Raw genomic sequence first — 25,780 nt, 5'->3', positions numbered from 1 at the left:
CTTGTATTTCATGGCTTTCATCATCCCTCTTGAAGAGATTATGTTCTGCAGCTGGGAAACATGCTGGTACTCACATTTGTCCTGAGAGGTGATTAGGACTAAATGCCCCCAATTTAACTTTTCTGTAAACATCCTCAGAGTAATTAGACCTAAATAAAATACTGTTGGTTCTGAAAATAAGGCAGGCACTTCTTAGGACATCACCAGTGAGCTCAGAAGCCTAAGTAAGCACGATTTGTGTCAACTTACCAACTCGACGAGCCTCTGCTGGTTTCAGCCAGTTTCAGAAATAGCCCAAACCCACAAATAAGAAAAAAGGTGTCCCAACACAAACGGTTTCATGAGGAGCAGCAGTGTTTGGGGGGGCGTAGTCCTCAAGCTGGTCCCCTAAAAGCCTTAGCTGAACCCAGGTCTAATGAAGAGATGCTGCTCACATCAGAAAAAGCATTTCACCAGGGTGAAATTTCACATTCCCTGGGGTACTTGCCCACAGCACAGGGATCCCCGGTCAGGGCCAAGCCTTTGCACAGCAGGGAGTGTGGGTTGAGAGAACGGATCACTACTCTTCTCCGAAACCAGCACGGCTTCAACTCTTACAGTGTGATTCATTCCACGGGCTGAAGATCAAGGTGCTGGCTTACTCCTAACATTGATGAAAAAGGGTAGTCATCCTATTTATAATCAGCTAACATTATCTCATCTCAAGAAACAGTAAGTCAGCAGCTAGCCTTAGGTGGTAAGTAGGGGGTTTCCTTAACACTTCTCTTCATTGAGACTGAAGTTAAAAAAAAAAAAAAAGAAGAAGAAGAAAGAAGGAAAAAAAGCAGTGGTGGTTACAAGAAAGGGAATATCTTAACAGAAAAGGGGGTGGGGGGTAACCAATTAACGCTTTCAGCTCATTCCCCTTCACCACTGCCAGGAAATTCTACTCTGATATAAGCATCGCCTGCCTAGGGCTTTTTGAGAGACCCTTGCACATCCTCACTGATTACTTCCGCTACTCAGGGAGACAGACTGTCCTTTACCCTAAATGCTTTTATCCTCTTGATGAGGTCTCTTTACCCAGCTGGATCCTGCCTCCTTCTCCCACTGCAATCTCTGAGCTTGAGAGAAGACACCTGGGGACCTTCCACTTTGCTTAGGAAAAAGATTTAATCTGTTCGTATCCTAACATGGGGCTGAAGTGATGCATGCCTCCCCCCTCCCCAAACACCTGTGGTTACAGTCCTGGGCGACGGATGTCCCCAGCTGAAGATACATCAAAGCAAAGGGTTTTCTCCACTGTTTTCTACTCTTTCAGGAGTCATTTAGAAGCAGGTGTAGATAAAGAACTGAGGAAAACCCCGTAGGGGACAATCCTGCCGTACTCAGACAAGATGAGGAGGCTTAAAATCTCTTCCATATCTAATCTTAGCTAAATCACATCCCCCACGTACTCTGCCCTCCGTTTTGCAGGGTGCATTTTGCTCATCGCCCCCCACGTCCACGCAGTGTCCAGTCCCACCTGGTCACCCCCACTTCTGCCTCCCCGGGGCCAGAGGCCCAAAGGAGGACCCCCAATATGGGTCATTTGACTTAATCCTCCAAGGGGGCTGCGGGGCAATTCCAGGCTTCACTTCCCCACCGAGCACAGGCTGTGACTCAAACAAGCCAACAGGCAGCACTCACCACAGTGATTTTTATCTTCAAAGAGCTTTACAAACTAACAAATCCTTACTTCCCCTCTGAGAGAAGAAGGGGAAAAAAAAAAAAAAGAAATCCCTAAACATCACCACCTTGATGGAGCAGAAATGCAAATAACCCCAAAAGTCCTTTCATGTCAGAGCAGGGGCAGGAGAGTCCTGCTGTGCAGCTGTGCTTTGGGTGTGGATTTTTTATAGTGTTTTTGGCTTTTACACCAAAGACCTGGACTGGGATTCTATTTCAGATCACTACACACAGTACAGTAGGATGGAGGCTTTCAGGGCTGTGGAGCTGGGGGTCTGAGAAGCAGGCAGCAGTACATGGGTGTCTTCCAAGAATCCACTCGCCTGTTCAGACTGCAAAAGCGCTGCACAATTAATTATACATCTGTGCTACAAAAGATCGGCTCTTTAACTGCAGGGGGTGCTATTCATCAGCCTTGAAACGCGTTGGCAGAGGACAGCCAGGGTCCAGTAGTTGGAATAAAGAAATAAATAACTACAAAAGCAGGATGCGCTCTGGGTCGTCAGGAGCCAAGTGCAGCAGCGGGACTCAAGTGACCCAGGAGCAGAGAAGAGCCTGGGATCGCAGCTGGTCAGGATGAGATGCTTTGCCCAGGAGCCTGGTGAACTGGAACAGCGGAGAAGCCACCGGTCATTGGGGTGAGGGGCATGGGCAGAGCAGCGGCGGCAGGGAGCCCGACACCTGCATGCACTGTTCCTTCCTCAGCCCTCCCCGTTTGAGGAGGCAACACAACATCATGTTCCCAGCAGCCAGGGTCCAGGCTGAAGTGGCTCCACCGCAGGGGCAAATTCAGAAGGACCCCCTTTCCCTCATCCCTGTCTTTTGAAGCCCTCCCTCTCCTCAAGACGGTGTTTAGCAAGTACAAATACACCACAACGTTAGGCATCCTTCCACTGTCACTCTCCACTATCCTTCCTCCTCCAGACACACGCGCTAACACAAAATGACGGCTTCTTCAACAGACTGAATGAGCAAAGCCCTCGCGCTGATCCTTAATTGTCTGCGCTTTACTCTCTCGCTCCAGTCATATTATATCACAAAACTCAAAGCAGCCCACCCACTGCCCCCGTCTTTGTCCAAAATCTCAAGTGAATGGTAAATTGGACACAGGGAAAAAAAAATGCTGAAGAAGAAGGGAGGGGCAAACTAACGCCCCCTTTTCCTCCTCCCCCCCTTTTTTCATCCCCCCCCTTTTTTTTTTTGAGGTTGCTCTTTGCTGGTGCACCCACATCGCTATTGTGCGATTGTCAGTTAAAAAAAAAAAAGAAAACAACAACAAAAAACAGAAAAGATGGAGATTAATTAAATAAATCCTATCTGCCAGCCCTTGAGAATGTGACCCTGAGGCCCTGCCCTTCTCCCTCCCGCTGTACCCACCCGTGACGGTGAAATGGCAGGCCCCCACCCCAGCCACCCCCGTGCTCCTCTCAACCTGCAGAGCGAGAAAAAAAATGAAAACGCATCCGAGACCAAAACAAAATAAAACCCATCGTCAAGGAGAGATACAGGAGGAAGGAAGGACGGGGCGGGGGGAGTCCCCCCCGCACACACCTCATAACCCATTTCTGTCGGTCTGGGAGCAGGAGCCAGACTGCAGCGAGCAGCCAACAGCTGGGGCCTTTGAAAAGGGACAAGGCGAGCGGCTCCCGGCGCTCGGCCACGCCGGGCTCCGGCCGCCCCCCCGCCGCCGCCGCCGCGCTGCCCCTCGCCGCCCGCCCACCCCCCGCAACGCCAGCACTCCCCCCAAACCCACCCGCGGGCACGGCGGCGTCGCGGGGGTGGGTGACACGCACGGGGCGCCGCAGACACGCGGCCGCGACCGCCGCCAACGCGCGCGGGGTGGGCGAGAGGTGGCCTCTGCAGGGCAATTCTCCACTCTCAACTTTGAGGGAGAGGGAAGGGAGAGATAAAGCCCATTTACTGTACCTTTCTGGCATCTTTCGCAGCTTTCCCCGCTGCTTCTCCCCACCCCCTTCCGATTTATCTCAGCTACTGGTTTTATAAACCGAGGGGGGGGGGAGGGGGGGGAAGGGAAGAGGAGGGGGCTTTTTTTTCTTTTTCTTGTTCTTTTTTCCCCTCTCTCCTCTCCTCTCGCAGCCCCGTCTGCACCTTCTGCCTGAGCCCGCCGGTGAAGTCACAAGGCTGAGTCTCTGACATCACACAGAGCCCACAAACGCCGGATTGTGACTTCACTGCAGGGTAGAACAGGGAGGAATAGGAGAGGGGAGGGGAAAAGGCTCTTATTCAAACACATATCTGCAGTAGTAACAAAGGGAACTCAGGAAATGGCTGGCCAAGAAAATGGCTTTTTTCTCCTTTTTTTTTTTTTTTGGTACAAAACATACTCTCTTTTCATGTTGTGTTTTTTTGTGTGTTTTGTTTGTTGAGCTTTTTTTCCCACAAATAAAGTTTGTGACCACGATGGAAATACCTTTCAGAAGTGGCCTGGGCAGGACAGACCACAAGCGTGAGCCCAGGCGCCGTCCTCCGGCGCGGCACAGCTTACCGCAGCCCTTTTGGGACAGACCCGCCAGGGCTGGAGCAGGATGAGGGGCTGGAGTGACAACCGAGGGGCATCAGTGGCTGTGGGGGAGGCTTGGGGGGAACGGCGAAGGGGGATGGAGGGGAAAAGGCTGAAACGGGAGGATGCTCCAGGTTGCACAGGGAAGGCAGGGGCTGAGAGCCGCTGGGTGAGCGGTGGAACCGAAGCTCAGGTCTGGGAGCCGTGGGCCAGAATGAGCTAACGCTCATCAGCATGTCCTTGGGGTTTTTTAACCCCACTTGAGGATCCAAAACCAGTTTTAAACTCTAATTGGAGTAAAAAAAGATATTAAAGGTCAGGCTTAAGGTAACAGAGTTTTACGTGAGGCCTAAGCAAGGCAACAGGGTTAAAGAGTGAGATTTTTTTGTTTCCCATCGTATTTTTAGGTTTTAGGTATCCTGGGGAGAAGCGGGGAGGCTGGGGTAGGTGAAAGAAAGGCCAGGAGGCTTTGATGTACTCCCAATACAAGGCAATGCTTAGATGTTGCTGTGGGAGTAAAAGCTGATAATAGAGACTTCTGTGGTCACTTCTGAAATAAACCCTAAAAGAAAACAAAGGGTTATTAAGGGGCTATTGGCTTAATGCAACCTGGAAAGTTGTAATGTTGGGGGTTTTTTTGTTTATTCAGCTTGAGGACTTTTTTTAATATTAATTTCTCAAAATTTAACACAACCTCAAACATGTTGGTAAATAGGCCAAAAAAAGAAAAATCTGTTATTTGTGTTTAAAATGGATTTTTTTTTTCTCCTTTTGAAGCAAGGCAGCTCAAACTTGCACTGTGATAATCATGCCTGAAGGCCAGGAATTCAGAGGGATAAGCCAAGGGCACAGCCACAGCCAAGTGAAATTAAAAAAAAAGAAAAAAATTAACCAGTGCTAATTGCAAACGTTATATATTAAAGTTATCTGAACTGCAGAGCCAAAGGGGAGACAGCTTGTGTGCCCACTCCTCCCTCCAGCCTCCATCCCTGCCCTCGCCGAGACCTGCAACGCATTCCATGCCACCGCGCAGACCTGGAAGGGAGAAGAAAATGGCGCTGCCATCGCAGCCTGCCCTTCTCGCAACCTGCCAGTGCTGCAGGAGTGAAACACGCACGTGGAGCGAGCAGGAAACAACCCAGATCCCTGCCACGAATCGGCTGGCGGGTGCGCTGCCGGCTTGCCGCTGCCGCTGGGCGGGAGCGCCCCACGAGCAGCCGAGGTGCCCCGCAGGGCCAGCACCAGGGATGGCGGCGCTGAGAGCCGGGCAGCGCAGGGGCAAGAGGAGCTTGTCAGAAATTTTTGCACCCTGGCAGCTCTACGTGCTTCCAGCCCAAAAGCCAGGTGGCCAGAAGACACTCTTCCAGGTGGAAGCTCCTCCATGGTTGGAGCCTCTGTTCCCACACCAATGCTGAATCCCAGCGCCTTAGGGCATCGCCTCAGCCCTGGCACGGCTACAGCACCAGGGAAGATCTTCCCAGTCGGTTTACAGCTTCTCTGTGCCAGTACAGCAACAAACCAGGCTGCAATGGAAGGAAGAAACGCTCCTTCTGCCTCCCCTTGTGAGAGGGAGAGAAAAGGTACGATTTGCAAGCAGGGAGGTCCCAATCTCATACCTTTCAGCAAGTCTTTAGCCTTGTTTGGCCACAACTTTGCTACCATTTTTATACTGAATTAATCTCCTTTGATATTTTTAGTTTAGTTTTTTCCCCCCTTCTGTCTCTATGAGAGAAAGCTCCATGTTTATGCCATTCCTTCTCCCTCAGGGATTCTCCCTGAACCTGCCTGGGGGGGAGCAACATGGCTGCCAGCGAGCCAGGATGCCAGCGAGGCCGGGAGGTGATGGGGGAGAGCGGGAGGCCTGGGCGCTTGTTGGGAAGCGGAATAAAGAAGAGGGGAAGAGGAAGGAATCTAGCACATGTACACCGACTAGCAGGGGCTTGCTCCAACTTGGCCCACGAGGCAATTACCTGAGTTGGAGGCTGGCCAAGGCTCCAGGCCGAGTCCCTCTGCACTTGTGCAAAGTGCTGTCGGGGCTGCTGGGACCACGAATAGTCAGGGCTTCGACAGCATGTCTCATCCAAAAAGGAGAAAAAGGAAGGGGGGGGAGAAAAAAAAAAGAGACAGGGCAGGGACTGAATGGGCTTATTTTCACACAACTGCGATTGTTTTGTTGATGCGGAAAGGTAATTAAAAAAAGTTCTGATTTCAAACGTGCCACAGAATTCCCAGAGCCTGGAGGCTGCTGCTTAGAGGCAGATTAATCACACTGAATTCTCCATCTAGATATTGCATGCACTCCAAACTCCCACCGCTAATAGCTCTAATATTCTCCTCAGCGTGTGCATGCTGCTGGTGTTATGTTCCAGGAATATTAATTCCCCAACTCAAGCTCCGTTCACTTGCGCATGTACCCTACAGGCTTGCTGCCGGGCACTGGGAGATTATGGAAAAGAGAAAACAGGGCTAGAGGAGAACCGGGGTGCAAAGGTACTGGCTGGAACTCCTCAAGGAAAGTCATTAATGTTCTTTGGATAAGCAAGCCGTCCAAATAAAATCTACCTGAAGGCCAAGTTCTTTAAACAAAGACAGCCAACTACACATGCACAAGATGGTTGAAATGAAAATTAGCTCCCAATGCTGGCTTTGCGTTACCCGCTCCTGCTATCCTGAGACTCGCCCAAAATTTCGGTTCTATTAATTGTGAGCTCTGAACCAAGGGCTTTTCTTTGTGTCTCCTGCTGGTGTCTTCCCCCAGCCCTGTTTACGCCCAAGCAAGGCTGCACGCATCTAACTCTTGCTGCCCTGTGTTAGTAACAGTGAAAATGTTAGCAGGTTGTAGCACAAACACCCAAAAAGCAGGTAGCACTTTAAACAGTGAGCCCTTTGTACCCCAAACAAAACTGACAGGCCAGTAGGTTCACGGTCCAGCTCAAGGTCTCACTGCGTGTCAGGGACCAGAAGGTGCATCTCTGGGATTCTTGTTCCACACAGAAAAGGGGAGGAGGAAGGCAGGAGAGAAACGTGCAATTTTTCTTTGAATTCAAATAACTGCCATTCCTAGTAAGTATTTCAGCGAGTGTGTGATCTATATATATGGCCAAAAGGCCAGCTGGTAGGCTTTAAAACAAATGCACACTTGAAAAGTACCATTTAAGATGCCTATGATGTAATTTTCAAAGCTGCTAAATGCCCAAAGCTCCCAGTGCTCTTCAGTGAAGACTGCGAGCAGTCACCAGGTTAAAACACAGGGCTCAGTTCCCCAAAACCAGCCGCACCCGGACCTGAGAAACCACCACCCAGAAGACACCTCAAAACGGATGGCACTGATCATGCTTCCATTTGGTAGGATTACTTGCATGACAAGAAGCTGTCGTCGGTATGATTTTCTTTGTCAAGCAGTCAAAATATGTATCTCCGTGTAACATAAATCAGCATGCCTATGTCAGTGCTAGAAAATAAAAGGGAGTTTGTCCCTTTTGTTGCAGGTATTTCTGATAAATGCACCAGTACGGTACCCGAGCCATAGGTTAATTTGAATGTATAGACCATCTCATCAGCTGTTTTCACAGCTCAGAACATCTTGCCTAGTTTCTGGACTAAAGCCTGCAACACCATGGGTGTACAGGTACAGGTGGTGACCCTCTCCGCAATCACAACAGGTTGAAGAGAAGAGGCAACATTTTTATGGCTAAACACTTTACAGGGGGGTGGTGGTGAGAGGGAGGCACATGAGAACAGAGACATTTTTCTGAGCCTCCTCTGTTTGCTACAGATCATGCAGGTCTATAATCACACGTGTGCCTTGAACTCTCAGCCGGTTCCTTGAACTTGGCTCTTGCTGCAGGAGGGAGGAGGACAGGACCCCAACCCAGGCTGCATAAGGCCCTTGGGGCTCCACTCTGCTGGGGCAGAGGGAAGAGACATCGTGTCCCCTTCGCTGTTACAAACCCAGGCATCGCTCTGTATAGCTTAGGTGCAAATCTGTGATCCTCTTTCTCTCTTTGTACACAAAGAATGAAGCTGATAGCGAAGCTGACATCTAAATCCTCACTATTGCACGTCTGAGATAACCCTGGTGGGTTTTTGTTTTTCAAACTCAAACATGTGAGAAGGGAGAAAGACAGAAGGATTTCAACCCTTGCCAAACCCTGTTGCCAGCCCCCTGAGTTACAGATCTGTGAACTCTTACACGGGATGAGGGCTCTTTGCTTTTATCTCCCCGCGCAGCGCATGTCCTCAGCCCTTTGCAAACAGATGTTTTGCCCTCTGAAAATGGAAAAGAGGAGAGGGGAAAAAAAAAGAAAAAGGAGACAGCGCAAGCACAGGGGGGAGAGAGAGAGCACGAGCAAGACTGCTGTCTGCAGATGTCAATCAGGACTTCAGTCTAGGTCTAACCTGCCAGTCCTGCAAAAGGAGGATACATGAATTTTCTAGTTGGATAGTCAGTATCATCAAACAAGAAAATTGTGAGGTTTAGATTGTAATGCAGTCTCACGTTCAGTAAAAAGGCCTTGCTACATGGAGATGATGTGGGACTGAGGAGCCTATTCCTAGCACCTTAAAAATTAAAATTTCGCTACAAATATCCTAAAGAAATGGTCAAAAATAGTACAGCATTTCATACCGGTTTTGCAGAACACAGTAATACTGGCAAGGGGGAAGTGATTGTAGGTAGAATACTGTCAGGTTTGGGGAAAGCTTTCTCTGCATTTTTAAAAATTATATGAAGGTAAATATTCTTGGGAATGAAAAGTCTAATGATTACATGTCTATAGAGAGTGTCATCTCAATCCTGGCGTTTAGCAGAAATCAACTCCCCCACGCCAACACCCTCCCCTCCAGCCACCCACCCTGATATTCTTCTTCACCACTTCCCACCCATTAACCCAGTACCTGCAGTGCAGTGTTCAAGTGGGACTGGCGGAGCTGCTGCCGCTGTCATCTCCTCGGAGCTGGCAGTCACCTGCCAATCTCGCCCCCACTTCCTCCTCCCCCCTGCTCCCCCCCACCCCTCGTCAGTGCTGCTTTCCCTGGGGATAGATCACTCTCCCCCCCCCTCCAGCAGCCTGACAAATAACTACTGTTAACTCGATAATATCCCCCTCCAAGGTTTTTTTTAATTACCAGCCACGCGCAGGGCGCGAGACTCGCACGTACGGAGAGAAACGGGCCAGAGAGGGAGGTTAGCAACAGGGGGTCGGAGAGTTTGGGCTGATGGGCTCCTTGTCCCCCATCCACACGGAGCAGCATCCGTGCACAGGGAACCTGCACAGCCCCGTGGGAGGGATGCTGCCACCCCGGCAGCAGGTGCGGGGTGGGTAACGTGCTGCTGAATTTGGGGAGGGAGGGTGGATTTGGTCCTGCCAGGTTTGATGCGGGAAACTGCTCCTGCAGGACAAGGGGAGGCCCTGCTACACCATCCAGGGCAGCGTTTGTTTATATGGCATTTTAAATGGGAACCAGAAAAAAAGGGGAGGAAGGGAGAGAGGGGGGAAAAAAAAAAAAAAATCAGGTGCATTTCTGTTTGTACATCTTTACCAAATACATCTATATTTTCACATGTGAAAAGGCCTTTTTTTTTTTTTTTGTCTTTGCAAGACTATAGTCCCATTTTTGCCATTTTTTGCTAAAAATTCATGGGTCTGTGGCCTGAGAGGCTTTTCTGAGCCTTGCATTAAATGGACATGGATTACTGAACTTTCAAATAAGCTCTCCACCGAATATTTGTTTGTTCAAACGCACTTAACACTCCCTTGATTTTTAACTGGTCTGAATAATGCTTATTTTTTTTAAATAATCAGTTAATGAAGTTTTATCAGAACAGTCATAAGCCTATTACTGTTTGAGTTGTCCATCCAACCTCCCCTCCCCCCCACAGAGGTTAAACAAGACTAAAAATCCTTTTGTACTTGAAATAACACACTAGGAAGAAAAGAGGCAAAGAAGGATAAAAAAGCCCAAACCCCATATTCAGTCCTTTTTAAATCATAAAGAGACACTGGAAAAGGGGCATAAATGCAAGGCTTTTTTTTTTTCCCTCCTCTTCTTCTCCTCCTTTCCCTCCTTTGTGGGTCACCTTTCCTATGAAGACACTGATGCTTTGAGACTTAATTTGCTTAAATCAAGAGAGTAAGTTCAGCACCCCAAGCAGGTATCTGCCATGCCCCAGGCGGGAGATGAAGGGGAAGGGGCATCCATCCCAGCATCCCAGCACTGGGGTGAGGACCAGATTCACTGCTGTGAGAGGGGATGGGGAACCGCCCCGGGAAGGGGCAGGAGCTTTGGGAGGAGGACAACTTTGAGGTCACAGCACCAAACACACTGGGCTTAGGTGGAAGGGGAGCAGACAGACGTGTTGTGCCGAGGGACAGACCAACGGTGGCCTCTGCACCCCAGGAAGGGCCCAGGACAGCAGCTGAGGGGGAGAGCACAGCACAGCAGCCCAGGAGCCCTTTGGCAGTCGCTCCTCGGCCCCGGGGGAGCATCCTGGCAGGTGAGAGAGCCCCCGCTCCCCTGAAATAAACAGCAGCCTTCCCAATGCTTCATTAAACTAACACAGCTTCCCGCCATTGCCCCGGCAACCGGCACAGGCCTCCTGTTTGCCAGCTGGGGGAATTAAAGGCAGCCTGACAGCCAGCCCCTGGTTCCTCCAAAAGCTCCCTTAAGCTGTCAGAAATCATCCCCGGGCATAGGAAGGGACTGGGCAGCCCCCAAGGTGACACCTAAGATGGGAAGAGCCCTGTCTGCCCGCTTTCTGGCAAGCTGCGGTCTCCAGGGATCCCACCACTGGGGCTGGAGGGCAACACAAAGCTGGAGGGCTCATCAAAACAATCCCTGGGCTGGAAGCGGACTGAATGACCCCCCAGATGGTCCAACAGCACAAAGGTCGACCCTACTCCCCATCACGGCATCGCCCCTATCCAAACGAGATCAACAGTTCACATTAATTAGCAACACACTCCGCTTGCTGCCCGTCCGCCAGCTGAGTGAGCAAATTATGTGCTCTTGTCTCCGGTTTTCTTCCTTTGTCTTAAATCACGTAAGCTGCAAGGTATGACTTAGCGCGAAGCCCCTGCTCCCCTGGGTGGATGCCAAAGAGGTGACAGAGGACAAGCTGCCCCATACTTGGAGAAAGCCATCTCAGGAAGAGCTCCGAATGAAAACATCGCAAATGAAAACAGTTCCTCTGTTCAAAACAAGTAGACGGTCCTTTCAGATACAGCACAGACATCCCTCCACACCGCCTCAGCGGAGGAGCTCGTTACGCTGCCCAAATCCCGAAAATCGGATCCGCTGGGCTGGCACAGGTGCAATGTGCCAGATGCTTCCAGGACCTTCCTCCCGCCACCACCCCAGGGCACCGACAAAGGGGGCTCACCAAACTGGTGAGGAGAGGAAAACACCTCGCTCCACAACGGTGATGAATAAAGCAGCACTATTCACTGGCCTGGGCATCCACATCTGTTTTGTCCTGTTTTCCATGACTACTGGCTGCAAGCAGAGGTCTCACAGGGAGGAGCATTAAGTATTTATTCCAGCTCTTGGTTTTGTCAGCTTCTGATGCCACCAACGTGTTTTGATTCCGCTTGGAAAACTGCATTGCTTTTTTTTTTTAAATCTGGGGATCCCAAAACAACACCGCAAAGCAACAAACTTAACTCTGTCCGGAGAAACCCACTCCAGTCCCACCTCTGAACAATCCGTATGCCCTACTCCTCTCTTATTTTGTGGCAATACTTAGCTTGTGAAATACTATTTAGTTACATTTACCAGAATTGGGAGGTTGGGGGGAAGGAAGAGGAAAATAAAGAAATTAGTACATTCCAGATTCTGGCCACTACACTGCATGAAGAAGTGGCACATGGAAAATGTGGAGCTGTTTATAAGCATTAAATAAGACTCTCTAGGAATCTTGTAGGGACAAACGTAAAGGCAGCACATCAAAGCAACCTTACAAAAATTAGCCCAGGGATCCCACCTCAGTGTCAGAAGACAGCACTGTAGTTAAGGGTGTCTGAGCAAATCTTGAGCAGAGAGAAATAAGGAGCAAGAAAATATAATCAAACACCTTCCTTCAGTCCAAAACTCCCAAAAAGAACTTTTACAGAGGGGGACAGGGGAGTCTTTGATGATAAGGGGAAAACATATGGACACTTTGACATCATCCACCCTAAATTATAGTGACAGTGGGAAGAATATTGCCTTAGCTTCGGTGGGGATGAAGACAAAAGGGGATGCTTTCAGCTACTTGCAGGAGAAATTGCAAGGGGAAGATGTGCATGCAGATCCCCACAGGTAATGGCCATTGGACTGGCAAGCCTGGTTAGAAGGTGCAGGCCTGCCAGTGGTCCTGGTTTAACCATGGGACTCCTAGTTTGGAGGTTTCTGATAGTCTCATTTTACAGTTCTTTTCTCGTGCAAGACACATACACACACATAAAAGAAAAAAAAAAAGGCAGGTTTCTAGTTCTTAAGCTTTTCTTCAAAGCAATTTGAAGTCAAATCCTGGAGACTTAAAACCAAACTCCTTCCCCAGAACCCCAGAACAGAAACCAATTTATGTTTAAATCTCTTTTTTTTAATTTTTTTTCAGGTCGTGACAGGGTGCGGAGGGAGCGGAGGCTGACAAGTCCTGAGGCAAAGGGACACCTGCACCAATCTGGGCTGCTCTGTGCCCTGTCCCCACCTCTCCAACTGGGAAGCACTCGCAGCCTGCTGTTGCCAAACCCACTTTTATTTTTTACATGTTCCTCGCTAATTAAACCTTCAGTCAGGTCTGCCTCTCCTCCCACCTGGACTAGCTCAACTCCCTGCTTTCACATTTTTTTCATTCTTCCCCAGACAGTGGGGATTTAAGTTTCTTGTGTCTCAGAGCTCCCAGCAGACGGGGTGGGCATGGAGCCGTCTCTTGGCTCAGGCGAAACACAGACCCCCCCTCGGCCTGCCCTCCTCCGGGGCTGGATTTCACAGCAGAAGAGACTGCTGCCAGCAAGCCCAAGGCGTGCAGGGGTAAGGGAAGTGCTGGTCTCCATGTGCGCACCGCGTCCTCCTTCCTCACTGCTGCCATACATGATTAATCATCCCTGAGACACGCCTGCTGCTTCCCTCTGGCTCTCCAACAACCACAACAGCGACGGCGGCAGCAGTGGAGAGCAGAGAGACCTCCTCAGGTTCCCGGCCCCGGCCCAGCGAGCATCTCCCCGCGGGGACCTCTGGTCCTCACACACATCTCTCTCGCACTCACCGCTCTGCCTCACGGCCTCGCAATTAATCGCTCCCATCCCCCCCCTTTTTCAAACTCGGCTCGTCTCCCACCCCTCCCCCATCCCCCCCCCCCCCCCCGTCCATCTGTGTCTAATTGCATTTCATCTGTAGTCATTCTCTGGAAAACTCACCGGGAAGGTGTCCAGGAGACAAGCACAAGCTCCAACACGCGCTTGACACGGGGAGCCGGGGGGAGGCCGGCTGCTCTGCCGGGGTGGCTGGGGGCCCACGGGAGCTGGTCCTCCCTGCAGACCACCCCGCTGCTCCCGGCCCCAGCAGGACCGGCTGCCTGCGGGCGGGCGGGAGCTGGCAGCGGAGGAGAGGCGGCAGGCAGCCAGGGAGGGCTGCCGAGAGCCGGCGGGCAGAGGTGAGGCTGCTCACATGCCAGCCCGGGCTTCCCGGCGGGAAGCATTTGCTCCCCTCCGGCCTCTGCCCAGCACCGGCAGCCCGTGCCTGGGGAGAGCCATGGTCCGACCCGCAGCCCGCGGCAGCCGGGGGCGCCCCTTGCTTCTGCTCTCCTTCCCCATACACTTGTGTTACCGGTGTTCCTGCCTTGTCCAAGGCACACTTAAGCCAGCCGTGTCCCAGCTGTGCCTGGCACGGGGCACGCAGCCCTGCTGGCCTCACAGCCCCTCGCTCCCACCCCATCACCTCAACGCTGCGCCGATCCCGCGCGCCCTCCTGCAAAAATCCAAATGCTATCAGAGGTCGTCTTCTCCCTGGGAAGGAGGCAATGAGCCAGGCTCTGAATGGACAGCATGTCACAGCCTCTGTTACTCAGCGCCACTGGAGCAAGCAGCTCAGTCCTTAATTGCAGAAGAAAAATGCCCCCACAAAATAGCCCAGAACAGCTGGGGAGTTAAACTCATACCCCAAGCTTACAGCATGCTAACTTCCCCGCATAAACAAGCTTAAGTGCATGGTGATTCTACACCGCAAGCAAGGTTTCCTCCTGGAGAGGCAGGCCCCAAATGTGGGCTATGTAAGGTTTTAGACCTCAGGTAGATCTGCAACCCAGAGGGCAGAGCACAGTCCACAGGTTCATTTTGTGTAGGCTGGAGCCACCTGACTTCACACATCACTGCTGGATTTGTGAAAGCCTGGGCATTAATGTGTGGCTGCCCAAAAGCCCAGCTTGGCTCTCAACAAGGGAAAGGTTCTCCACCTTTGCTGCAAAGAGCCTGTCTTCCAGCTGCGGGAGGGTAGGGACTGAACTACTAACCCACATACCACCACCTTAATCCTTGTCCATTTACTGCCAAAATTTTAAATATAAGAATTCACAGCTCTGCTCAGGGTGATAAATTTACTTTAGTAGGCCAGAAACATAGATGCTAACAAATCTTTTTCAGTTTCTTTCCTCCCACCAGCCAGCAGCTCTGCAGGCAGATTTGCTTCTACCCAGGCTAGGGGTGAGAAGAGTGATTACAACCAGTGAAGCCCCAGGCTTTTCCTTTCACTTGCCTTCCAGTGACATCATCTGCCCACCAAAATGAGGCCAAGAGATGCAAACACAGAAGTAAGCAACCAAGTTAGCACAGCTAACGAGTTACCATTTGCCAGCTGAGTCTCGGTAACACTGAACCAACCAACCTCCTGATGGTTTAAGCAAACATTTCGCTTCTCATTGCAATGAAGAAGGATCACAAAGAGAGTCAACTACTACAGCCCAGATGACAACTTACAATCTGATCGTGGTAAATCAACTTGCTGGCAATCGTCTGTTCATACATTTTGCTCTGCCAATATCAGATTGAGTCAAACCTTTTGGTTCTACCAAATGCCACAAGCCAAACACATTTCTGCAGTACAATTGCAATGCTGTTCGTGGTGAAGATGCAAATGACTACTACATTTTTATCTCTAAGTCCCTTCTCAAGACAATTATTCTAATGTGCCACATTCTAAAGTGCCACATCGAAGTTGTTCATATCCAGAAGCAGATTCAACACAAACATATGTAAATATACCTTTAAATAAGCACAAAATCATCCTAGCTTCTCCCTCATTCTTCCTGGGTACTGGACACTGAATGCCAGAAGTCTGGGTTCAGTTCCCAGTTTTGATGCAGACCTTCTGCATTATCGTGAACCACATGGCACAAATCCTTGTGAAGGTATAAAACGGGGAAGCTACTAGTTTTGACACAAAGCAAGGTAAAATACATGCATCACTGCTTGTAAAAAGCTCTATACAAAAGACATGGGTTGTATAAATAACTAAATATAAATATATTCCACAGATTTAGCGCTGCCCCAGAACCTTTGTAAGGTAACTCTATAAAGAAGGGTATTTTCCTGATACTTACCCATTTAATGAAAACAAGTACCTGTGAGAGAACAGACAGCACTCCATCTGCAGATGAATTTTATCTGCTTTCAATGCTAGTTCCGAGCCAGCACATGCTGGGAGTAAACAAAATCCCTTACGAGACAACAATTTGCGACAAATGAGAGCAACACACGCACTGAGGACCACTGAACCAGCCTCCATACGCGCCAATATCACAGAAACTACCATCGCCCTTCCGAACTCTCGCAGAGGTCGGGAATTGGGCGAGACATAGAAACTTGCCCATCCTCGCGCTGCCAGCGGCACTCTGCTCCGTGTCAACACACGTCCTCCACGCTGGCAGAGGAAGTTTTTACTGGCATTGTCTAAACTATATCGTTACAGTGCAAGGACTGTCAACCCTGTGTCTTTCATCAGCACAGAGTTCTCCTTATCAGAGAAGAGAAGCACAAGAGAGAGAGAATTACGTACACACGAGCAGTGTTTCTCCGATGCTCAGCACAAAAATCTAATCAAAATTGTACCAGAATGGTGATGTGAAAAGCACCCTGCCAAGTCAGTAATAAATATAAAATTCATATCTTACATTTCCACAATATATCACCTCTCATCCTGCAGTACTTTACGCATTGTTGGGACTCGGATGAATCCCCAAATCAGAACAGATTTGTCCTGGAATCTAACATTTTTGTTGGCTTCACATTCATTCAAATTACACCCTTAAGCAAGAGAAGGATAACAGGCACTTAAAATGGCCCCTCGAACACGGCGGCAGCCATTTTAAATGGGGCCCAACTCCTTCCAGCCGCCGGACTCATTCCCTGAAGTTTGTCCCCCACCCACCCACTGTGAGCCCCACACTTCGTCCTGTTCCCCCTCCCACCTGCCCTATGGTGGAGGAAAAGACAAAGTGGTATTTTTAGGGTGAATAAACAGCTGGGCCACCCCAGTAGGTGCCATTGATGATATCCCACCTCCAAACGCAAAGCATCTAACTCTGGAGATCGCAGCCACCGAGACCTGAGCAAACCCCATCACAGAAGACAATAAACCCCTATCTTCTCGGCTTCCACCCTTCCCAAGCCACATCAGGTAATGCTCTGTGCAGGAACAATAACACAGCACCTGCAGAGACCAAGAACTACACCTTGCACAGCCAGCACTAGTAACAGCTTCTCGTTCTGTGAAGACCCTGTGAACTGGGAGAAAAGTGGAAGGGACAAGGAGTGAAAAGTCACAGTCCACCTCCATGTGGCTCATTATCTTAATTCCCATCACCGAATCCTTCCTGCCAGATGCACTTGCCAACGACTCTGATGGGAACATTCAGCAGTGCCATTCTTTCTCATCCTTATCAATATGCCCATATGACAAAACTGTGTCCATTTTTGGCCCAAATATTTCATGTTCTGAAAGACAAATGCATAAAAAATAGGAGATGTTAGAAAACCCTGAGGAACACTACAAGTGTTAATAGCAGTAGGTACCTTAAGACAGAACTGCTAATTCTAGGCCTTCATGCACCGTACCATACCTGATCACTGCAGGTCTAAAGAGGGAAAGCATCCTCTAAAAGTTCAGCTAAACGCTAAAGTGTCTAAACAAAGACCACGTTTCCACAACTACTAAGGAGCAGTAGGTGTTCAGTTCTTCAAAATTCTGACATTGCCTCTAACAAGCCCCATATGATCTCAGAATCCTCTGCTGCATCACTAGTGGTAGCACAGCTTACTAGCAACAGAGAGAAGTGCATGGCAAGGTTTACCTTTTGTCAGTAAGGTTTTGGAGATCTTAATCTTTTTCACATTCATATCTTCTCACTTCTTGGTGGCACTGACTACAAGCCAAGTATTTGAGGAAGAAAAAAACCCCTTGGAAGCCACAACAATATGAACGATTTAAAGTAGTCCAGCCAAAGAAGGAAAAAAGAGCTACTAATACTTGGAGATGCTTCCAAAAGGAGGTACATGATAAAGGTAGGAGTCTTCTGTAGTTCCAAGTACATTTATCTGCATCTACACTGGCAAAATCAGGACAGTTATTTCACACGCAGCTGCAGCACTGTCAAGAATCAACTCCTGATATTAAAAACAAAACACCATGTCATTTAGCTTTACTACAAGATAATAAACTATGCATTATTTGTTTTCATTTTCCTAGTATAGATAAGGCCCTAGAACAGCATCACCCAGACTGTGGTCCACAGGTCACTGCTGGCCTGTGAAGCAGAACAGGTGGTCCAAGCAGCATGCTATCTGCAAAAAGCACTCAGTGAGCCACAGCACCTAATAAAACCTCCCATCCATTGCCCTGTGTCACTTTTCTCATAAACACTGAATGTTTTTATGCCTATATGACAGATAAGCTTTTGCATCTAAACGTAAAACATTGTCCAGCGTGCGTCTATTTTGACCAAAGGGAACAGGCAGTATGAGACGCATCCTGAGAGAGCCAGCCAGCACAACTATAACATCAGCATTTTCTATTCACAGTCATTGCAATGATGCAGGCAGAGGAGATGTAGGATACATTGGTCTCCTGGAGAAGACACTTGTAACAGAGCTACTTCTGTGTACAGGTGGGCACTGCTGCAAGCAAACAGCTGCCTTTGCTGCACATGCCTGCAGTTATTATTTGCAGTCTCTAGAGCTGATGACCCTTGATTTGTTTTGGTTGTAACCATACCTGAAAGCTGATATTTAATGCTGGGCTAAACCTGCTCAAAAAGCTCACAACAAAACCGAAGGTTGCAGAAGAGCAACGAGCACATTACCAAGAACCAGAAATCAATTTACAAACACAAGGACTAAATATGAGAGCTTGCTAAGCAATGGCCAGTGAGATGGGAACTGAACTGTCTACAAACCCCTGACAGACACAAACAAAAAGTGGGATCGTTCAATGCTACCTGGACTATGCTTAGGTCCAAAGGAAGTCAAAAAAGGAAAAAAACAGGCTTGTTGCTACATGGGGAAAAAGGACAAATCACCTTAACTGGGAGACATATGGTCTCGTCTTCTCAGGAAAACATTGGAAATGCAATCACTCAGGACAGCTAAAACTAAATTGAACACAAACACCAGAAAATGCATGGAAGGAAGTATCACATCTACCGTGTTTTGATCATGCACACAGCTAAGTAATCAGATCAGTGGTGTGGGTTTTTTTGTTGTTGCTGGCTAAAGGATATTCAATTCCACAGCTGAACAGCCACTTACTCTTCAATTCCCCCTTGCCACTGTGTACCAGGGCTCCAGTGGGGGACAGTCCCTGTCACAGAGTGTGACGCACCTGTACCTACAGTCCAGTACAGTGCAAGAGGCAGAACCTCCATTCTTGGCTCCACAAGAATAATCAAATAACCATCCTGAACCAGGCTGGTTGTTTGTTTTCTCCAAATGTGTTTACTTCAACACGTAATTAATATTTTGAGTAGAGAAGGCCTTTGTTAAAGATTCACCTCATTCACCCCTTCAATTAAGGTTTTAAATGATCACATTCGTAGATTCATTTACACCTCCCATTTGTCCTTCAGCAATGCCAGAAAAGACCAGAGTTTACATTCTTGGTGCCCCAAAGATAAAAGAGAAAGGGAGAACAAAACCAAACCCTCCAGGAAGCAACAAAACAACAACAAAATAATACACCGATGACTTTTTTTTTTTTTTTAAATAGACCAAAACCAAACCTACCAGATGTTTTATCCATCGCCAGAAAGAAGAAATGGTGTCCAAGACGAGCTCTTTAGAAATCTCTCCCCTCTGATGTGCAATATTGCAGCTGTAAGATGAATTAGTGGAGCAACTCGGGCAACTGGGGCATCACTGGGCACCGAAGAAAAGACCTGAGCCCCCCAACCCAGCCAAGGGGCAGCTGGCGTGGGCAGAAAGGCCTCACCCTGCGGCTCTGCCCCTCAACGAGGGCAGGTGTGGGGCGGGGGGTCCGGCCTCCCTCAGCACCTGCAAGGGGGTCCAGACATTTCTGCTGAGTGCGCGGTGAACTCGGTGTGCCCCGGCGATGGGCAGGTACCCCAGGGTGGCTGCGGTATTTGCATACGGTAATTGCAATGCCAAGGTGTTTGCAGCTGCCACCCTCACTTCTTCGGGGGAAAACGGCGGCGGGATCCGACTCTACCTGTGCCGTGCTGGTGACGTCGCAGGCTGCTATTTCCAGCCCGGTTGCCATGGAAACCACCAGGCCTCAGCACCAGTTAGTGGTTCAATATATAATTTACTTATTCTTTTTTCACCTGAGTGATTAGGACTCAAAAATACAGAAGCATCTCTCAGACCTTCGAATCCTCTGATAGTTTCATAGGAATTTCTTGAAGGCAAAAAAAAGGCGCCTGAAATACTGAGCTGTGTGCTCTCCGAGGGGAAGAAAAAAAGAAAGGGGTGAAAAAACCACCAAACCACAAAACAATAAAACAACAACAACACAACAGGTAAATAAAAGCTTTAAACAAGGAAAAAAAAAAGCCTCAATCCTCTCCCACCTGCTGTCCCCTGCCCTCCCAAGTTTCAAGGGAAACAAACGCTGTGGCTCCTGGAAGACTTCACAGGGCTGTCACCACCTGAAGGAGACAAGCCGATGGCAAAAGAGGAGATAAAAGCCCAACGCAGGAGCTGCCATGTCCAGCGGGGCCTTTGGTTTGTCCTGCCCAGGACACCAGGTCCCGTCATGTCCCAACGCCAGCACAAGGCACCCACCCCATCCTGCACCGCTGGCAACAGGCAGCAGCAAGACCCCAAAAAGTCTCCTTTGGCTCCTCCAGATGACCATCGCGCGTTAAGGAACAAGTGTCTCCTCCTAATTAACCTTGGAAGCAGCAGTTACCAGTGCTGCTAGTCAGTGCGACACCAGCCCAAGCCCTGGGGAAGGCAGCCCCTCCATCTCTACCCCCTCTTGTAGCCCAGGATTGCAGCAGCTGCCTATATTTTCCACAACTTTTTAAACTAGTGCTGTGTGCAGCCAGAGGTGAGGTGATTTCTCTGCTTTTCCATTGCCTAATTAGTCACTGCAGAAGCTTGTGTGAGACCCAAACGTTACACTTCAACATACTGGTCTGGTGAGAGAAAACACAAATATTTTTACTGGGAGAATTTTCAGGTGATTGATCTACCTTCAGTTTTGAAGTTTTGAAGTGCTGGTCTTAGTGTTTCTTATTGTGCTTCATTTTTTTTTTTTTAAATTGGCATCTTCCAAAATGGGAAGTTTTAAGCATTAATTTTGAAAGCCAGCTGCTCTGTGGCCGAACCACACTGTGTGGCAGAACAACAGGAACAGCACCACCCCCAGCCCCCCATTTCAGAGCAACATCGGCCACCTCCCTCCTATTTCCTGAAACAAGTCATCGCAAACCACCCCAGCTGCACCCCTTCTCCTCACCGCTCCTTCCTCACACACAGAGCTGGCAGTGGGAAAAGAGGACAACCACCGAGACCCAAACAAACAGAACCAGAGGCGTTATCAGGCAAAATTTTAAATCAGGCGCATTATTCCCTAAAGAGTAAAAGGCAAAACAAAAAAAATCCATAGACAAGAATCTTTCCGCAGTTACTTTTTCTTCATGTTCTTAAATGCTTTACATGTTAGGAAGTTCTCATCTACAACACAGGACAACAATTTGAAAGACACCAGGAAGACTGGCAGGGAATAATGCCAAGCCATTCAAACTTTCAAGAGTTCAAGGAGCTATTTTCTAGAGAGAGTGCTATCAGACACAGTATGATCTCAGGAGCAAATTTTAGAGGCCTTCCTACTCCAAAATATATAATGTGATAATTTAGAGTGGTCAGATGCTTTAAAAAAAAAAAGGCAGCATAATTTCACTCCAAGTTTAGAAACACAGGGTAATGCCTCAAAACTAAAAATCAGATGAATGTAATCTATAAAGCAAATTGGCATGAACAAACCTTCTCCCTCATTTCCTCCCTGTTCTTTCTTCCAATTCTTTGACTCAACCCACCTTTCTCCAAATCACTGCTTTCATTCGTACTCTGCTTCCTTTGCTTTGAGCTGAAGCGTCTCCTTTCCTCTCACCCTTTTGCATAATCTTCCACATTCCCCGCAGCTCAACACCAGCCTCTCCCCTTGTCCTGAACTTCCCTTTATTTCCACCACTGGTCCCTTTTCTGTCCCTTCACGCTCTCACCTTAACTCTGCTGGGTCACAGGGTGCATCCCTCCTCCTCTAATATTAGGATTTGGTGCACACTCCACCAATATCAACTAACGTAAACAGCCACAAAACCTTTTGGAGTTTACCAGGAGCCACCCTGATTTCAAAGCTAAGAGAAATAAAATATAAATTCATAAGTGACTGAGCAAAGACCACGTGGGAAGTCAGTAGTATTGGCTGGAATGGAACGCAGGATCAGGCTGATCTGTACTCGGGTCACTCCATCGTCTAGAACTGGATCGTGCCATTGACAAACTGAAACAGATTTACACCGAGTCTAAACTAGAAACAGCCACTGAAAAGAATGTCTCTTGGCTGTACATTGAACAGTATGATTAAAAAGATGATTAAATGTTTCTATTTTGGGGAGAAAAAGAACCCAAAACAACAAAGAATGTCTTTAAAACCCCTTTGCTACAGCAGCTCATTTCACATAGGGAACGAGGCAAGAAAAACATGTTGCAGTGACTTTAGCTATGGGAGAATGATCCCTTGGATCAAGCTGACAGCTGACTTAAGAGTCACGGCTGAGGCTAACATCTTCCTTCTTCGTGCAGCCTCCAGTGGTCTGGCATGTCTCAAAACTTGAAAGAAAAACAAAAAAAAGCTGCTGATTTCATAGGGAAGTAGCCTAAGAGGCTGTTTGGAGGATGAAGTCAACTGCATATGGTTCTATTTATTTGTTTGTTTTGGGGTGGGGAGAGGGAGTCAGTGGCAAATTCTCAGCCCTAACAACCAGCTCACAATAAAAGCTTATGAAGTCAAGAGCTCCTCAAGCAAAAGCAACACTCTTAAAAGTTTGTATTTATTACACAAATGCCAACATATTTGCAAGATTCCAAAACTCAGGCAGCATCCAGCTGAATCCAGACCACATAAACTGTAATCCAAAACTGCCTTTGGACAGCAGGTCAATAGAGTTTACAGAAAAAAGCCGTGTGTGTACGGAGGTGATACAAAACAGGTACATTGGGCAGGTCATGTCCTAATGCACACTTAGACCTCTACACCACAAACCAAACACAGCTGTATTTGAATGTGCGAGTAAAGTTTTCTGCATTTTCTTTTAGTAAGAGGGAAAAAAAAAAATGAATCCCCCTAGGAAACACTGTGCAGAAATATCCCTCTTCTGTGCTTTATGAATGAGAATTCACATGGAAAAAGGCAGGAAATGAAGTAAGGTTGCTTTTTCCCCTCATTCTCTATATTGTGACCGCAGCGCACACATACATTTCTCAGTTTAAGGCTATAACCGCATACTTGTATGTAGCTGCATCTCATCCAAGCTCCAGCCACTTGGGAAAACTTTGAAATTCAAGAATTCTGCGACTCTGATCCTACAACCACTACCAGTTGGGAGCTAACATACATTTCTTTTTTTGTTCATCCTGAAGCTTTGAATTATAATTTGCTCATTAGCCTAATAAATATCTCATCCTTGTGTGGCCTGTAACAGCAGAAACAGCAGTTATTATAACAGTTTCCCACTGCAGCAGAGGAAGCTCGTCTGACCTCAGCATCCCTCAGCACCTTAAGCAAACACGGATCCAGTTCAGCCACGGTCCTCACGGAGCTTTCCTGCAAACCCAGACATGGCAAAGCAAGAGGGGTGACTCTCTCCAGAGCACATGTAGGCTCACCTCCAGTCACAGGAGAAATATCCCATCCCCAGGGGTTTTCTCCATCCGCTCTCAGTAAAAAAAATATAAAATTAACAATCTATGGCACAGGGGCAACACATGCTGTAAAAAAGGTTCGCTCAAAGCTCAAGTGCTTTGGCTCTGCTGAGCATTTCAGTTGTGACCAACATAATTTCCTGCCTTTCAGCTTTTCCCAGGTTGCCTCTACATCTGGCCTGAATCTACGTGAAACTCCTGTTTATACTTGATCCAGAGCCTGGCAAAAATTCCCTCTTAGAATGGAAAGGTAAGAAAACCGAGAGGTATTAACAGTTAACAGATTAAAAACAAACAAACACACACACACATACACAACACAAAAGCTTCTCAATGCATACAAAAATGACCCCAAAATAATGAGTCTGAAAAAACAAACAAACAACAACAACAAATACAACAAGATTGTGATTCTGATTCTGTTGAAACCTCCCCTGGCCCACTCCCAAAACATATGCATGATAACAAGAGTGATGACTCTCCCAAATGTACTAAAATAGGGAAATTTTGGGACCTCCTCCAAGATCTCTCTCCATCTGTCCATGTCCTGCCCAGCAATTCATTGTGTCCCCCAAATCTCTAGCTCCACTGTGTTCTCCAGCTCCAAACTTTGTCCTGCATTAATCCAGTCACATTCTACCCCACAGCAACACCTCTGTTCTTTGTGGATTTCTCTCTCCTTTCATATACTGACACCAGGAAAATTCTCTAGTTTTCCATTCTCAAAGCCAGGTGGTCCCTGGGGCACAAAGGGACAGAGCCCACTACTTGCAAAAAGGAGGGGGTAATGCCTTTGGGTTGGAAGGGACCTTCAAAGGTCATCTAGTCCAACCCCTTGCAATAACCAGGGACATCTTCAACTAGATCAGGTTGCTCAGAGCCCCGTCCAGCCTGGCCTTGAATGTCTCCAGGGATGGGGCATCTACCACCTCTCAGGGCAACCTGTGCCAGTGTTTCACCATCCGCATTGTAAAAAATTTCTTCTTCATGTCCAGCCTGAATGTCTCCTCTTTTAGCTTAAAACCATTACCCCTTGTCCTGTTGTAATCCTATGGCACAGATCTTTGTCTTCTGCTGCAAAAACGGCCATCCATCCCAAAAGCAGAAGCATCAAGTTTTGTCTCCCTTTTACACTGGCTCACACAAGCTCCAGTAGCTCCATTGTCCCATTTCTGTTCCAGGTTACTTTTCAAGCAAGCCTGAACCTTCTGGCATCGTTATCAGACCTAATTCAGCCTTGCTGAAATCCCATCATTTGCCTGCACAAAATATAGAAAGAATTAGCACTGATCTTAGACCCCAGACTGCCAATTATCCTTGCACACAAAATATGTAGTGCTTGCCCAGAGGAGGTGGCAGAAAGACTCTTCTGCCTGCAGCAGGTGAGAGACAGACCTGCAATTTTCCTGGCAACTGGGCTTTTTCCCTTAAGCCTTCTGATTTACAACACAATCAATAGGTTTCTGTCCACGGCTGCCAACCCCTTTGGTTTTAGAATTGATGAGCATCGGCGCTCGTGCCCTATTGTGTGACAGACAAACTGCAAAATGCCACCATAGATGTGGGCTGAGTCACACACGGTCACAGCACAACACAGCCGGGAGCAGCAGCGCACTGGGCTGGCCTGCGCGGACCCGACTGTGCCGCAGCAGCCCGCTCCCTCCCGCCAACAGCCCCTGCCAAGGCCATTTCTAGCCCCACGGAGGTTTTGCCAGCAGAGATGACTCTCTTGGGTGTCTCTCCCTCTCACACACGTATACACACACACGTGCATGTTGCATCTGATTGCCTCACAGCCTGCGATACCCTTATTGCACCTTCATGAAGCTGGGAAATACTATTAAATGGGGATAGTAGAAGATGGCAAAGGGTGGAGGCAGGTGAGTTAGCTAAATAAGCCAAAACCAAGTTGTTGGATAAAACATCTAGACAACCCCAAGTTCTTACTTCTGCTGAGAGGGACAAACAAGCCCCTTCTGCCTCTTCCCTCCCTCCCTCAGCACATTTCCCTGACCAGACACGGCTGAAAAATCATATTTTTACCGGGTTGGTTTATCATGCCACACTTGCAGCAGCAACAGGGAACGTGGGAGGCAAGTGGGTCCATTCTATTGGGCAACTGTGCTGATCTGTATCT

General features: G+C 48.3%; 1 protein-coding gene across 11 annotated transcripts in view; it reads right to left on the bottom strand.

The window, feature by feature from the left end:
* Positions 1–25,780, bottom strand: part of TCF20 (transcription factor 20) — a 131,481-nt gene that overhangs the window by 71,947 nt on the left and 33,754 nt on the right. Inside the window, exon 1 of one of the 11 annotated variants that reach the window (XR_010468857.1) lies at positions 19,480–20,231. The exons of 7 other annotated variants lie outside the window; for them this stretch is intronic. The gene's annotated coding sequence lies outside the window, so the exon portion shown is untranslated. Of the gene's footprint in view, positions 1–3,633; positions 4,078–19,479; positions 20,232–25,780 lie in introns of those variants that run through there. 3 more of the 11 variants (XR_010468856.1, XM_065045450.1, XM_065045481.1) reach the window with 3 other exon arrangements.

The sequence above is a fragment of the Columba livia genome, chromosome 1, assembly GCF_036013475.1.
Source record: "Columba livia isolate bColLiv1 breed racing homer chromosome 1, bColLiv1.pat.W.v2, whole genome shotgun sequence".
Lineage (NCBI taxonomy): Eukaryota > Metazoa > Chordata > Aves > Columbiformes > Columbidae > Columba > Columba livia.
The sequence above is the reverse complement of the archived record's forward strand: the minus strand, read 5'-3'. Positions and strand labels throughout refer to the sequence as shown.